At 54.7% G+C, this 10,376-nt stretch overlaps 1 protein-coding gene across 4 annotated transcripts in view; it reads right to left on the bottom strand.

The window, feature by feature from the left end:
• The window catches only part of PRDM11 (PR/SET domain 11), an 87,229-nt gene extending 79,168 nt beyond the window's left edge, over nt 1-8,061 (bottom strand). For 2 of the 4 annotated variants that reach the window (XM_055423903.2, XM_055423906.2), the window contains exon 1: nt 7,726-8,061. The gene's annotated coding sequence lies outside the window, so the exon portion shown is untranslated. Of the gene's footprint in view, nt 1,728-7,725 lie in introns of those variants that run through there. The other 2 variants (XM_088843271.1, XM_088843272.1) reach the window with 2 other exon arrangements.
• Between the last annotated feature and the right edge of the window lie 2,315 nt (nt 8,062-10,376).

The raw sequence follows: 10,376 nt of genomic DNA, 5'->3' as shown, positions 1-10,376 counted from the left end.
GAGGCCTAGGGTGCAGAGGAAGAGATGCTGGATTTGGAGTTAGAATGTTAGGTTGGTTGTTCCCCAAGTTGCAGGACCTCCAGCAAGCCACTTCCTGTCTCTGAGCCTTAGTTTTCTCAACTATAAACTGAGCATTTAGAGTGTGGTTCTGCTAGCCTCAGGGGCTAACGATAAAGGATGTGGGAGAAGTGTGAAGTTGGGGAGAGGTCTGGGTTGCCCTTATGGGTCAGGTTGGGGGATGCAGGAGAGAGGTAGAAGGGAAAGCCCTAGAAGGCACCGAAGGCTCCAGAGGTCCAGGGGTACCTCACTTTGCAAACAGGGCTCCCATCCCGCAGCATCCACCATGATCTGGGGCTGATACTGGGGAGCAAGACGGCGAGCGGCCCTCTGTCCTTCACCTCTGTTCCCCTCACCCAGAGTCGTTTCACTGGGGGCTCTTAGTTGGTCCAGATATACCAGTAAGATCTGATTCGTGAGGTTCCTGGGTGGGGAGAGGGTCCCGAAACCAAGGGGGCTTATAATCAAACTCTGTGTTGAAAGCACCCAGGGGCCCTGCAGGGAAACTGTGAAACTGAAAGTTGCTCAGTCGTGTCTGACTCTTTGTAACTCCAGGGACTGTAACCCGCCAGACTCCTCTGGCCATGGAATTCTCCAGGCCAGAGTACTGAGTGGGTAGCCTCTCCCTTCTCCAAGTGATCTTCCCAACCCAGAGTTCAAACCCAGGTCTCCCACATTACAGGCAGATTCTTTACCATCTGAGCCAGCAGGGAAGCCAAGAGCTTAAAATCAAATCCTGGGTTGAAAGCACCCAGGGGCCCTGCAGGGAACTGTTACATAACACAAGGAAGCCTCCTTTGTTAAGGTGGGTTTCTTCAGGCTATTGGAAAGATCAGATGACGGCTGTGTGATCTGAAGCTAGTCACTTACCCTCTCTGAACCCAAGTTTCCTCATCCATAAATGGATAAGGAAGAGACCTTATGGGGCCGATGGTAAGTGCCCTGACGCTCAATACATGGTCCTCTTAAGATATAGTCCTGAAAAACCACGGAGGTAGGAGTTTTTTTCCCACAGCGGGTAACACAGGACTGACATTACTGTCTCTGTTTACAGCAAGGGAGACTGAGGCCCAGGCATGTTTGACTTTGAACACAAGCCCGTTGGGGGAGTGTGTCTGAAGGTACGGTCAGGTCACCTTTAAGTAGAGACCCCTGTGACTGTGCACCCTCCCATCTCCGGGCAGTAGTGTCCCTGGCAAGTGACACAGTGCCCTGGGAGATGCCGCCCCTGCGGTCCAGATCGCACATCCACGGGGCCGGCCCCCGCAGAGCTGGCCCTGTGCCGCACCGGTGCTTGGTGCTGCCTCCGGGGGAGCTCTGTGAGGCCAGCACCATTATCACCCTGATTGTGCGGATGATGAGACAGGCAGCCCCAAAAGGGGCAGCCTCTTACGGGCATCTCCCAGCTGCCGAGAGCGGGGGCAGGGCTGGAGCAGAGGCCACGCCCCCCTCCAGGGCGCCCACACCCGCTCTCCATCCCGCTCAGCTGCCAAGAGGCCAGTCCAAGGGGCTTTGCCGCATCTTATCTGGGGGTGCCATGGCTACTCAGAAGTGAAGTCAGACACACTCCAGGAAGCCTGCAGACCCCAGAACTGTGCTCCAACCTAACTGCACTGAGTCTCGGTGCGGAGGGCCGAGTCCTCTCCCCCCGCCCCGACCCTCCCTTTTGGAACGGCCTCCACCACGCCCTCATCCTCACCCTCTCCTACCCTGACGCTGTAACAGCCTCCTAACTGGCCTCCCTGCCTCCAGCCTCACACCCAAGCTGCCGCTGCTGCTGACGACTGGGACCTGGGCCTGCTCTCCGTGTCAGCTTTCTCCTCATAAAACCTTCTGTGGCTCCCAGAGGCCCCACAGACAGAGTATAAACTCCTCTGCAGAGCGGTCATAACCTTTTTACGATCTGGCTGGGACAGAGTCTCCGTGTTAGGTGGGATGGCTCAGGAGCCAAGAGACCTGGGTTCAAATGCCAACGGTGCTGCCAACCAAATGGGAAACCTTGGGCAAGTTAGTCCACCTCTCTGAGCCTCGAGCTCCTAAAGGGAAATAATAGCACCAGTCTCAGGGTGCTGCTGAAAAGCCGAAATAGAAAACATGTTATGAAGGGCTTTGCATGTATTAACAGTGAGTGTTCAATTCATTTATTCATTCCACAAGTATGAGACCTTACTATGTGCCATGCACTGCTCATGCAGCCCTGAACAAAACTGACAAAACGCCCCCCTCTCTGGGAGGCAGGCAAAACCAGCATAAATAAGTAAAACACAAGGCATGTTACACATGCTGTGCACTATGGAGGAAAAAAAGGCAGGGAGACAGCAGGATAAGGGGACAGGGGTTGCGATTTTAAACAAGAAAGTGCCCAAGAGAAGGTGACATTTGTGCAAATCCTAATGGAGGTGAGGGAGCCTACCATGGAGATAATGGGTAAGAGTGTTACAGCGGTGGGAGCAACCAGTGCAAAGGCCCTGAGGCAGATCAGAACTGGTGTGTTAGTCATATTACTATTATCATCAGTACTATTTCTTTCCAGTTTCATCTCCCTTTACCCTTCAGTCAAATGAACTACCAGAGCCTCCCCAAGCCTGTGTGCCCATGCCTTTGTACAAGTCACACTCCATGCTGGAATGCCTTCCTTTCTCTCCAGCTTCTACTCATCCTTCAAAACCCAGCTGAAAGGCTTCCTCCTCAGGGAAGCTTTCCTTGACTTAGAGTCCATGGCCCACTCTCTTGTCCCCTTCTGCTGTAACCTGAAACTGCTTGGTTAACTGCCCAGCTCCCCAGACTGGTCAGTGAGTTCTGGAGGGATAAGGACCGGCTTCCGCATTGCACCCCTAAGCACAGCACAGTGCCTGGCTGTGTGCATTGACCACCTGATGAACGAAGCAAGACCTGAAAGATGCCCCAGGCCGCCCCCTTACAGAGCCTTCGTCCTGGGCATGCCACCACGAATGACTGCCTCTGTGAATGCTGGCCTTTTCAACGCAGATATAAATCTGCAATATGAAACAGGCTTTTTAAAAATAACAGCACATTTTTCTTTTTTCTTCATTGTTTTTTTTCTTTCTGCACGGCTTATTTTTCCGGTGCAGCCCTGGACAAGCTGTAGGGAAGTCCCTCCCAGGCCCACTCTAAGAACACAGGGTTCTGGGGCCTCTAAGGACTCCTAACAGGGGTGGAGGAGGCACCAGATGGTTCTAGATGAGCTCTGGCACCAAGGCTACCAGGCACCTCTGAGCCAAGAGCCTTTTTGCTCAAACGCGATGTTAGGTGGGTTACCTCTGGGGAACCTTATAGCCCCATATGACTTTTCCAAAGCTGCTTCTCCCTGATGGGTCTGGAGTTCTCTGCCTTTACTCTAAGAGGGCACCTTAGGGAGATGGCATCCCGGGTTCCAATCCTGGCTACATCGTTGTGTAGCCCTGGATCCTTTCCATCACCTTTTGGGGTCTCAGTTTCCCTATCTGTGAAATGGAAATAATAATAACACCTATCTCTGTTTTCTGCATACGGTACGTGACATGCTTAAGGCCATACCTAGGACACAGAAAGCATTCAGTAAACATTAGCTGCCTTCATCACCATAACCTTCATTTTCATCAGCTCTGGATCTCTTACTGTGCAGTTCCTTCACTAAATCATATACTCTCCAGATCAGAGACCTCAACGATATGCTAAATCTCACCCTCTTGGCCCTCCTGGAATTTTCTCTCATACATCCCAGAAACACAGTCCTTCTGGGGGTATGAACATCTGTAAATATGGGAAGCTTGGTATCCGTACTCTAAGGGCCAATCACTTTGCCTGCCACACCTGACACCTCCTTCCTGCTGGACCCACCTGCCCACACCCCAGGGAAGCAACATTTATAATGAATCCTGTCCTTAGCTCCCAGCACACCATGAGCCTGCAGCCAATGCTCAGAGATTCATCAGAAGATATTTACTGAGCAACTCACATGCACAGACAGTGGAGACACAGCAGCACGCGCACACCAAACCAGCCCCACCCTCACAGAGCTGATGGGCTGGTGAAAGAGTAAGACTGCAACCAGTGTTGTTGTTCAGTCGCTGAACTGTGTGTTTTGTGACCCCACGACTATAGCCCACCAAGCTCGTCTGTCCATGGGATTTCCTAGGCAAGAATACTGGAGTGGGTTGCATTTCCTTCTCCAGGGGATCTTCCCCACCCTGGGGCTGAATCCAAGTCTCCTGCATAAACAGGTGGGTTCTTTACCACTGAGCCACCAGGGAAGCCCGCAATCTGGAAATACACCAATAAATGTAAAATCACCACTAAGACAAGTGCTATAAAGGAAAGGTACATGGGCCGTGAGAGATTGCAGTGGAGGGCTTCCCCGACAGGTGATACTGAAGCTGAAAGATGAAGGACGAGGAGACCTACACAGATGAAATGGAATGCATCGCCAGGGCAGAGGAAACATAAGTAAAATACTACATTAGGCTGAGCATGATAAAGGGAGGGATTCAAGATGGTGTCCCCACGGTGTCTGAAGGGTAACTAAAGGATTCCAGAAGGCTTTTCGGGCAGGGGTTGACAGACTCAGATTTATTTGTCAAAAAGATCACCCTGGCCACTGAGGATGAGCTTTTCCAAGCCTGTGTGTGTGCACTTATCTCTGCCTAGAATGCTCCCCCAGTCCCTGTATGTCAGGACAGGCTAGGTTATGCTGCAGTAACAAACAACCCCCAGATCTAAGCAGTCTGAAACAACAAAGGCGTAACCATTACTCACGCTGCACGTCCGTCATGAGGCACCAAGGGGTCCCGCTCAGGGAGCGACACAGGGACCCAGGCCAGCAGACGCAGCCACCAACCCTACCTCCTGCCAGTTGCCGCACCACAGGAAAAGAGCACGCAGGAGGGTCTCACACCAGCAACCAGAAGGGGCATGGGCCGCTGTAGTTCACAACCCACCGGCCAGTCACGCAGCCCCAGCCGGCACAAGGGGTGCTACAGTCAGTCCTACAGCCTGCCCGGAGGAACTGGAAATATTTAGGGTGTAGCATTAAGCACCACCACACACTCACTCCACCTTGCTCTCCCCCAACCTTAACTCATTCGTTAGATCACAGCTGCTTCAGTATTCCAGAAGGAGGGACCGACATGTGCAGGAGAGATCAGAGAGATGTAGGGAAGATGGAAGACAAGGCCGAGGAAAGGATAGGGCCCACATCACTCTGAGGCTTCTAAACCATGGGAACAATTTGGTTTTTATCCCACAAGTACAGCGAAGACTTTTCAATGCTTTATGCAGAAATGGGGAGTCTGCTGTGATCTTCTTGGGAACAGATCACTCTGCCACCCTAAGACTGACGTGGAGGGGAGATCACGGGTGGAGTTAGGAGGCTCACGCTATTGTCTTGGGAGTAGACAGCAGTGCTTGACCAAGACACTCGGGAAGAGAAGACAGAGAGGATGTGGATGGATTCAATTTAATAGGCTGAAGTTCCTTAGATCTGGAGATACGGTGGATTGCAGTGTGGGAATGGAGACACCAAGGTTTCTGCCTTAGGGACTAGCAAGATGGTGGTAGCCTTGACCAAGATGGAGCCCTGGAAGTGGCTTAGGGAAGAAGATGATGGAACAGCCTCGGACTCTGTGTGTGGGTCACAACTATGAGAGTCAAGAGAACGAGCCGAGGAGGCAGCTGAATAAACAGGACTCGTCCCGGGGGCTTCACGTCCTTCACACTTGCCAAGGACTTAGAACCGGGGAAACGCCTCCCCCATTTAAGTCCAGGTGAGGAAAGATTCCGAAGTCTTACTTGACACCAAAGACAACAAATTTCTGAAACACGTCAATGCAAAGGGTCAAGAGGACAGAACTGTAACTCAGGTCAGAGTAGTATGTACGTGACAGCTGTGACGGCTGATGAAGGACTCCTGGCACCAGTGAGGGGAGCCCCTCACCTCTGAGCATGTCATTAGGGTAGGCAGCATAGACTCTGCTTCAGGTGCCTCTTGGAGGCCCCAGCAAATCTGGGACTGAATGAACCTGGATGGAGCTTGTTGGGCAATTCTGATATTCCCTGGAGAGTGTTCTGCAATAATCCCAGGAAGAAAAATACTTCTTAACTCACTGTGGGCTGTGGGCTAAGCACCGGCTCTGCGCTGTCTCGTTCCATCTCACAACTGCCTGCCCAGACAAGCTTTGTTGACCCTACTTTAGGGATGGAGGAGCAAGATCCTGAGAGGTCAAAGGTAATTGTGCCAAGTCCAAAGTCCCCGGTCAGTGTGAAGGGGAAGGAGCACTCCAATGGAGAAGCCCTTTTTCATTAAACTAAAGCAACCAGCCTGGGCTCTGTTCCAGAGAGGAAGGTTTACAGACACGTGCCTACACAAAACTCTGCTCACCCACCTCTGAGAACGTCAGTGAGCAAAAATCATGCCCCACTCCCCAGGGAACGAGAGTTACATCTACCCCATGGACCTCATAGCACCGACCCCTTCCTCTCTCAAGGGGAAATGAGGGCGAAGGACAGCTTGGGAGTCCCAGGCATCATGCTACAGGGAAAATTCTTTTGCTACAGCACAGACAGAAGCCCCAGTTTATAGGTTTACAGGCATCAAGAGCCCTGTCTCATTCTTCCCCCTGTCCCCGCGGACAAAGAGCTGGGTGTGTTTCCTTTCAGCCACTCTAAATTATACACAACAGCCTTACTCCACATGAAACAAGCATCTGAGGAAAAAAGAAATGTTTAACATTTTCCTCCCTGAAGTCCCAGCCCATCCCGGGAGTGGTCTAAACCCCTATCGCCCAACACCACCCCGGACAAGACACGAGCAACTTTTCCACCAGCTCCGACCGGCGCTCAAGACATTCTGCCTTCTCCTTGCAGCCACTTGCCTGGGGCGTGCTGGCCTTGACCGGAGAAAGGTCATCGGCCGCCAAGTGCCCGCAGAGGAGACTACCTTGGGGACTGCGGGAGTGGGGGGTGCAGTGGTGGAGTGGGAATGGAGGCTACACTCCGGAAAGATTTCCCGAAGAGTCTACACCGCACCCGGGATGAGAAACACGTTAAAAGAAATGGCCCCGGCGCGACCACGTTTACCGGGAAATCGTGCACCGCGCTGGAAAGAGGGCCCCCACCGCACCCCGGCAGGACTCGTGCCTCCCACGTCCGCCACACCCCCCGCGGCCGAGCCCCAAGCGCGCCCCCCACCCCGCCGCCCCCCGAGAACTAGGCCGGCGGCTGCGGCCGCGGCGAGCAGCCCGGCCCGCGGCGCCCCGCCCCGCCCGCGTCTCCGCGTTCCCAGGCCGAACGCCCGGGGCCCGGGCGGCCGCTGCCATTGGTCGGCGGCCACGTCCGTCAGCGGGCGGCACGCCGGCGCAGAGCAGAGGCTACATTGTAACAAGGCGGGCGAGCGGGGCGCGGGCGGGGAGGGGGAGGCGGAGGGGAGGCGGAGGGGCGGCCCCCGCGTCCCGCGGCGGCGGCGGCGGCTACCTGCCGGAGGCTTAACCCACCTCGGGCCGCGGCGAGCCGCCCCCGCGCCGCCGCCCCGCTCCTGCGCCGCCCGGGCCCCCCGCGCGCGGGCGCCGCGCCCCCCGGCCGCCCCGGCCCCCGGCCCGGGCGCGCGCTGGCAAGCCGCCGAGCGCTCTCCGAAGCCATGTTCAATGGCCACAGTGGCTACCGGGGCTGACTCACCTTCCCGGGAGCGCCGCGGCGGCCGCGGGGCCCGGGCGGCGCGGGCGGGCGCGGGCGGGCGGCTCGGCGGAGGCGGCGCGGCCCCGGCTGGCGGCCCCCGCGGCGGGAGCGGCCGCGCTGCGGGCGCGCTGGGCCCCGGCGAAGTTTCAGCGCCAGCCTCGGCGCGGCGGCGGCGGCGGCGACTCGCTGCTGCTCTCCTCCCCTGCTTTGACCACCATCTTATTAGTACAGGAAATGACATGGAAAACGGAAGAAAGCGGCGTTTGGGGCAGACGCGGACCCCCCAATTCAGGGGCCCGGAGCCGGGACTCAGCGGCCGCGCGTCCCGACCCGGCCCCGGGAGAACACTCCCGGGGTCCCCTCGGCGCCCCCGCCCCGCGCCCTGCCCGGAGGGGAGCGGGGGTGGGGGGAACCTGGTTCTCGAACCCAAAAGGACAGGGCGACTTTTATAAACCAGCCCGCGGAGGAATCGAGAAAAAAAAAATAATGAAAAAAAGAAAAGGTTAAAAGAACTTTCGAACTGGGACGCTTTTTTTTTTTTTTGGTCGGAATTAAAAGTTCTAGAATTTTAAAGAAGTCATTCCTTGAGGGGGCTCCCTGGCTCCCCGACTCCTGTTGCTGCCCCTTGTGAAACAAACGGGGGAGTAAATGTGTTGATATTTTTAACCCTTTCTTGGCTCCGCTGCCAGCAACTGGCCCCCTCCTGATCCGGTTTAACCCTTTGAATGCCCAGCTATTCAGATATACAAACTGAAGTTGTAAAGCCAAGCGCATCCCGCTGAAAGCTGGGGGAAGGGGACTAGGGGGGTTTCATTAGAAACGTTTACCTATTTACGTGGGGCTGCGGTTTTAACCCCGCGAGCCGCACGTGTTCTTCAAATCGGAATTTGTTACCGGGATTGAGATCCTGAGAACCGGACTTGCTGGTCCCAGGCTGTATTGGGAAAGATGCTTAAACCGAAATCGCTTGCTCGGGTCCTCGATTTCTTCATCTGTGAAATGGGATTCAACATCGCAGAGCAACCAGGTAGCACGAAAAAGATCGGGCGGGATTTTCATAAAGACGGTGTTTAAAAGCTTTAAAGGCTTTATTCCACGCTTAGTTCCTGACGGGTTAGGATGGAGTAGAGCACACCGCGGGATGGCGTAACCAAGACAACTACTCCCAAAATAACCGTGTTCCTCTGGCGTTGTCTGCAAGGCAAGGGGCCCAAGTGCTAGATCTCTGCTGTCAGGGGAGGTTGTGCTGCTCTGGCTCCAAAACCGAGGTGTAACCTGTAGTACAAAGTTGTCAGGAGGCGTTTGACCTCAGGACCGCGCCGGGGCGGGGCGCTGCTTAGGGGAGGGGCTTCCCGACCGTCAGACTTCCGTGGAAGCCCCGAAAGTCTTGGCACAGGAAGCCTCCGGTGGATACCGCCCCGGGGAGATCTCCTCGGGGATGGAGTTCCCTGTCAGTTTCCCTGCTGTCTGGGAGCCTGAGTCCCAGATAGCATCCATAGTCAGACCCCAGGACATGCTCCTAGCTCTTAAGAGTCTGGAAGTTGGGGGTTGAGGGGAGAAGCTCTGTATGTACCACGTCTTTTGTTTCCCTTGACTCTGGCATCACAAACACACCTTCTTGAAATCCCTCATCTACTTCCTGTGTGATCTTGAGCAAAGGACTTCCCTTCTCTGAGCCTCAGTTTCCTATCTGCAAAGTGGGACACGGGAATAACAATCCACATTGCCAGCTCCATGTGAGGAGCCATGAAACTGTTTAAAGAGCCTAGCACCAGACTGCTCACGGTAGATGCTCAAGTAACAGTAATTAACATCAGAATTATATGACTTTCAATGCAACTATAAAAAGGTTCCTGAGTGTCTTTCTGCTCAGTGCCAGGCAGAGTGTTGGATACTGGGGAGTACCAAGATTATTTAGACCTGGTCCTTTTAGGAGGTCTTGGTCTGGCCAGGAGATGGAGGAACTGGTAGTTAACTCAAATTAATTCAATAATTAATGCACAGCTTTATACTGGAGGCCAGGTGCTTGAGCAGGGAGAGGAAAGGACACCAAGGAGGAAGCCATGTATTCCTTCTGAGGAGGATTCACCAAGGAAAGGGTGTCAGAGGTGGGCCCTAACAGGGGGTTTGGAATTTCCACCAACGGTAGGATGGCGTTCCAGGAAGGCGAACAGCACTGGCAGAGACTAGCAGGTCTCAAAGCGGCAGGGTGTGTAACATGTGGCCAGCTATGATGACTCCAGAGTGGGTGGGGCAGAGGAACCCAGATGAGGCCAGAAAGCCAAGAGGATAAAGAGAGAAGGTGGTCACAGCCTCCAAAAAGCAAAATGGTCTTTGAGAGAATGAGCTGAGGAGTGAGGCAAAGAGGGGATTTTTCCATGCGGTGCTGGTTTTCTATTTAAATCTCCCCATCCATTTGGCCCAGTCTGGCTTCTCTTTGCCAGGAACAGTCGGCCTCCAGGCTCCAACTCTGGAGTGAGGCTGGGTCCTTGGGCATTGCAGGCCAGGAGTCTTCAGTCGTCACACTTGGTAGGCACGGAGAGTCTGCATGGTTCAGAGACCCAGGTCTCAGGTCCGGCCTGCCACCCCCTGCCATGGAACCGGGGGCACATGACTCATCTGTCTGAGCTCCAGCTTCTTCCTGTGTGACA

This window comes from Moschus berezovskii, chromosome 14, assembly GCF_049115385.1.
Source record: "Moschus berezovskii isolate FMDL1 chromosome 14, NW_MosBer_1.0, whole genome shotgun sequence".
NCBI lineage: Eukaryota > Metazoa > Chordata > Mammalia > Artiodactyla > Moschidae > Moschus > Moschus berezovskii.
Note: the sequence above shows the minus strand (reverse complement) of the source record. Positions and strands in the feature narration are given on the sequence as shown.